The 6,000-nt window shown below is 45.0% G+C and overlaps 1 protein-coding gene across 6 annotated transcripts in view; it reads right to left on the reverse strand.

Moving 5' to 3' along the window:
• Positions 1 to 6,000, reverse strand: part of PLEC (plectin) — a 292,355-nt gene that overhangs the window by 149,327 nt on the left and 137,028 nt on the right. The window lies entirely within an intron of this gene.

Below are 6,000 nucleotides of genomic sequence, written 5' to 3' on the forward strand. Positions count from 1 at the left end.
TCAATCTCACCCTGGTTAAACATTGCCGAGTAGTTTTACAACCCGCATGGCGGTGTCACCATTACAGGAACTAAATGCAACTAATTCAAACAGCAGGAAACTGGATACAATGTAACAATTCATCTATAAGACAAGCACTGTACATGCGATGTGGGGGGGGGGGGGTGACAATTGATAACCCAACGATAGGCAATTCCAACCAAAAAACATTGCAGATTTAGAAAAAGTATTAGTCATCCATAAAATGGATTGCAGTAACGAGATGTTCAGATTTTCATTGCAAGATAAAATTGCAGTTATATCTTTAAGATGCAGTGGGAGGCGCTGGATAATTACATTTTTGAGATTATGAACATCTTCCATTTTAATCGCTTCCTGCTGTAGAGTTTCTTATACCAGCTGTATGTTGCCTCAATCATGCCTGTCCATGTTCCCTTTTTTTTTCTTGCTCCACCCAAAACCAAGGTTTCATTGTTTGGTTGCTGCTGGGAGAGTCTCATTTCTCTCTGGGACTTTATTGGCTTATTATCTCTGCTCCGCCCCTAGACGTTACGGCCATTCTAAAAAGGGGTCCCACCAGCCCGGATTCATTTTTATATTAGGGAGAACTGCAGGAGCTTCACTAAACCAAATGGACATGCAGGAACACGTAAAAAACTCAGATGGGTGGGAAGAAAGTAGGGCGTGGAGATATCGGCACCTAGACTCCACCTATAAAATCATCACTTTTGGGTGGACCGTTACCAGCAACTAAAACACCATACGGTTCCAGCAGTCACAGATCAGCTTTCCAGGGTTACACCTATGCATGATGGGCCCCCATAGCAAATCCATTTAGGGGCCCCCTCCAATTTTGTAACTTGCAGCTCCAAGCCACTTCCTCCCGCCGTACAGAATGATAATCAATTTCATGGAGATTCGATAGGTGGTTCCCAGACTATATACACATGTTCAGTTTTTGCCCAAAGCTAAAGCTGCCTGTATAAATCCCATTAGAGTCAGAGAGTTCCGGGCCCCATAGGAGCTGCACAGTGTGCTCTATTGTTCCACCCTTAGGACTTTGAGCTCCTGTCTGTGTGTAGTTAAGACCAGAGCCGTCTACCGGCAGAGGTGGCCACAGGGGAAGCCCGGCACGAGGGAGTTTGAAATAAACTGGCCATTTCTTAGGAAAGCCCAAACTCAGCAGCTGTCTAGAGCCCTCAGCGAGCGTCACATCACTACAAATAGTTAACATGACAGCTCTGTCATATGACCAGATAGATATATATACATCCATATATTCCTAGATGGCAAGAAGGTGACGGAGAAATAATACCGCAGCAGCTGTGTTCATGTGTCACACACAAATATCACTCTCACTCGACATGGAGGGTGCAGAGTGCGAGCTCTGCAGGCGAGGCCGGTATGACGGAGAGCCCTGGTAGCCATGGCCGTGAATGATTTTTACTTATGGCAAACTTTCATCAGCGGAAGCCTCACACAAGCTGGGACACGACTCGGGGATAATCGTTAAATATCAAAAGCTCATTTCCTCAGCTCTGACGCAAGGGGCGGAGTTTGTTCTGACTTAAAATCATCATTTTAATAACCTAAAAGAGAACAAAATTATCAAGCTGCTGACACTGCAGGGAAAGCCACAGACTTTCAGTCAAAAATAATGGTGTCACCTCATACATCTTATAACAACGTCTCATAAAAGATGCCACACACTTAGCAATGTTCATACACATTGCAACAGATTTATACAATCAAAAAAAAACAAAAAGCATTTGTATGAAAATTTACCAGCATGCTGAAAAGTTTTTTTTTTTTTTTTTTTAAACAATGTCAGCCTTCAGAAGCACAGAAACAGCTCTTGGTGCGGAAATGGAACTGGTGGCCACAGCCTACACGTCGATAGTCGCAAAATCACTATTTTTGTTATAAAACAGGGATTTTTCAATGGTAACAAGGACACTTCAAAATTTTATAAAAGTGTATTTTTTCTACAAAATAGATTAAAATGCCCCAGACATATAGGTAAAAAAACAAAAAAACAAAAAAACACAAATACCGCCTAGGTCAGCCTTTCTCTACCAGGGTTCTAGGAGATCTCCGGGTTCCTCCAGGGGTTGCTAGCGGTTTCTTGCGTGATGGGCAATATCATTCTATCAAATAGGTAGTCATTGATACCAATTATCTTTTAAGCTACTGTATGGGGAGCAATTGCCCTACTCGACCGCCAACCCAAGGGCCATCCGCCCTACTCAACCGCCAACCCAAGGGCCATCTGCCCTACTCAACCGCCAACCCAAGGGCCATCCGCCCTACTCAACCGCCAACCCAAGGGCCATCCCGCCCTACTCGACCGCCAACCCAAGGGCCATTCGGCCTACTCGACCAATATAAAAAAGGAGCATTCTTCCCACTGACCGACAATGTAAAAAACATTCTTCCCACTGACCACCAGGTGAATGTACTGTGAGCAGTAGCTATTAAAATTACTGGAAGGGGTTTCCTGAGACCTGAAAGAGCCTAGGCAGTATTTTCATTATGGATCAGTATTTCTTGAAGACAAACAATTTTCAGGTCCAAATTTATCACTTCATGACCCAATTAAAAAAAAATGTCCACCGTCTTCTTAAACGGTATTAGATTACACAATATTGAACACTGCCAGACTACTAGCGTGCAGGTTTAATAACTGCAGTCCCATTCATTATCACTTTTACCTATGTGATGGTTGCCATAACCAAATTCCCAGACAGAAAATGGTTAAATTGAGATATCTGACTACGAAGGAGAAGGGCAGGTGGTGTAACACAAGTAGAGTGAATGAAACAGGCTGACTAAAGCCACAGAAGATAAAAAGGTTTTTGAGTCATTAAGACAGGTTATAAAATACCCTCACCTTTTATTGTCAGTCCCCACCCAGCTCCCATCAAATTATTTTGACTGCTTTGATCCCATCACACCAGCTACACATCACCCGATTTCCCAATCGAGCTATGTCTACTGCCATCATTCCATCTCTTCATCCCTTAACTTCCCAACCCCAAGCTTAACCTAGTTACCAAATTCTCATCACCCCTTATCCCAATAGGGCAATGACCATCAACCCAACTTGCATCATTTCATTTCCACACCTATCATAGCCCCATCCTTCGACTCCCCAACCCCAAATCACTCAATCTTCCCCAGATCCTATTAGATCCTCCATCTTTATACACGATATACAGTTCCCCAATTCCTAGCCAATTCCACAACTCCTCACCATTACCCCCATTCCACAACTCCCCAGCCTCCTTCTTCCTACATCAAGTTCCTTTCAATATATCTCTAGGCTCCCCAACTCCCAATGTCCGATCCTTAGCTTCCCTGACACTGTCCTGTCTCCAGGCTTACCAGTTCCTGCTGCCCTATATCCCAAATCCCCCCCCCCCCCCCCCCAACTCCAGTCACCTTGTTTTCATCTACAGATTGCCAGTTCCAATTTACCCCATCCTCCAACTCCCTTCATCCCATTTCCAACTCCTAGTGTGCAAGTCTACTAGCTACTCCTGTGCTATCACCCCATCCCACAAGACCATTGACTTCATTTGTGGCATCTCAACTCCCATTTCCCCATCACCTGATTTTTTTGGGTTCCCATAACTCCTCTCAGATTTCCATCTTTCACTGCCTGATGTGCCAACTCCTTATTTTCCATCCCCCTCACTCTTCCACCTGACCCACACTACAAGTAGTGACCCCTTCTTCCCAGATCACCAACTCCCATCAGCCCACCTTCTTCTCCTCATGATTCAATTCAAGACTACTTAACCCTACTAACCAGGTCTCCTCAACACCATCTCTCCAAGCTTCAGACTACTGCTGTAGAGTTTCTGCCAGCAGGTGGTGCACAAATAGGAGAATTTAGGAAGGCCGGTAAAACCCTGCTCAATTTTGGAAGTGGCTGCAATCCCTGGAAGATTCTCCAATCTAAAACATGTCAGAGTTGGGGCAAGATCTGCTCGGTTCTATTCATCCAGGCAAAGAGAACTGTAAGATTCTGGCTGCTCAATAACTTAGACCATTGACTGCCAGCTCTTCGGTCATCTTCCTTCCTAGTGATGATCACAGCTTTATATCTTCAGGCCTGGCAAGCCAAAAGACAGCAAATTCTGCTTCCAGACATGGCCAATCAGCAAATTCGAGAGAAAAAAAAAAAAAAAAAAAAAAAAAAACATACAAGGGGTAAGTTGGGAGTACCTGTTTAGATAAGCATAGGGTGGGCCTTCAGACCTCAGGGTTCAGTGCCATGGCATTTGTAGTAGATCAGTGGGTGAGAAATTTGTCACAATCAATGCAAAGCTATGACTTTGTTTAAATTATACAGAAGTCATCAGGCTCTGGCTGAAACAAATGCAGCCATAGCCATGGACCAGGTGATCTTCTCAAAGGTCTCCAGATTTACCAGTCTCTCAGAAGAGTAATGTGGGTTGAAGCTTAAAGCTCCCCTAGGACAGCAAACAGCGTTGTTCCTGTGTGCTTAGGGAGATCCTAGCAAAACACATTATACTTTTCCCATCATACACAGTGCAGATCATATGGGATAGAGAGGTTTGGAGGGGGTGACATGTACCATGGATTTGTAGAAGGTCCATCATACAGTGAGGTTACCCTATAAGACAGTACAGCACAGGACAGATTTGTCCCTGCACATTAATACCCTTCCATTTGTGACAGCGGCAGCTGGGGCCTTGATATGTCGCCCTCGGCTCCTCATGTGTAAATATATATACAGAAGCGGGCGAGAAGCAGGATGTGTGGCGGTGTCAGAATCCTGCTGGTTTTTTATGGCTCCCGGCACGTGTCCTGGCTCAGGGGCCAGATGGAGGGTGGCCAGCTAATACTGGCGACCACTGCCAATACCTGCACTGGCCACCCCACCCCACCACCACCAAGACCAAAAATACTGATATACAGGAGATGAAGGAGATGAAGGACCAGGAGACAAAACTCCCTCCATGCCCATGAGGGTGATAGGGCCCTGCTGTCACTGGGGTCCCTTCCCCATCCATTTGACGGATGTCACCAGCCTGGATAAACTGGCACTTCAGAGAAGTCACAGCCAGGACAAGCCTGAGGGCCCATTAACCCTTAACATGCATGGAGTCATGCATTAACGTACATTTTGTTCATTATGAATGGTCCACCAAACCCCCAATAATGAATATAAAAAAAAATAAAAATAAAAATAAAAAAAACTTCTGTACCCTGCGATCTGGTGCAGGCAACCACACTTGCGACCCGCATTTGGGGTGTCTAACATTTCACAACCGCTGCAGATCGCAACTGCAGTGCGTTTTATACACAGTGTGGGAAATGCGCATGGAACGTGTTTTTTTTTTTATTTATTTTTTTATTTCTTTAGCTTTCACTAAAATTGTCTCTGGTGACCCCACTAAGGAAATCCTGGTTAAGGGGCTTCCCGTTATAGGGTGACAACGCTCTGTCCCAATCTTCCATTGTGATCCCATGTGGTCACCCTCCCACAAGGGCTTCCAATGGAGAGTACAATTGGGCCAGTTCAATACTCCTTATGCAGGTGTTCCGTCAGATTAGGCAACCCGTCAAATCTGGTAACGGAAGGGAAGTTCTATCGCCGCCATCTTGGTACACCCCCTCACAGTAAGGCTACAGTGAGAAGGCGGCAAGCGGACATCTTTTTACACCCACCGGGGTATGGCATTTCACACTTATTTTTACCAGTAAACTCAACTCATAGTGAAATACAGTATTTTGAAATCCGTCTCACTATTTTGATGCTGAATTTGAAAAGCAGCGGTGTTCTGTCAGATTACCCTGTTTCCCCGAAAATAAGACCTAGCGCGATTGTCGTTGATGGCTGCAATATAAACCCTACCCCCCCAAATAAGCCCTAGTTAAAGTCCTTGTAGGTCTTATTTTCAGGGTAGGGCTTATTTTCGGGGGAAAGAGGGTAGGGCTTAATAGGGGGGTAGGGACTATATTGCAGCC

The sequence above is a fragment of the Aquarana catesbeiana genome, linkage group LG05 (genome assembly GCF_042186555.1).
Source record: "Aquarana catesbeiana isolate 2022-GZ linkage group LG05, ASM4218655v1, whole genome shotgun sequence".
NCBI lineage: Eukaryota > Metazoa > Chordata > Amphibia > Anura > Ranidae > Aquarana > Aquarana catesbeiana.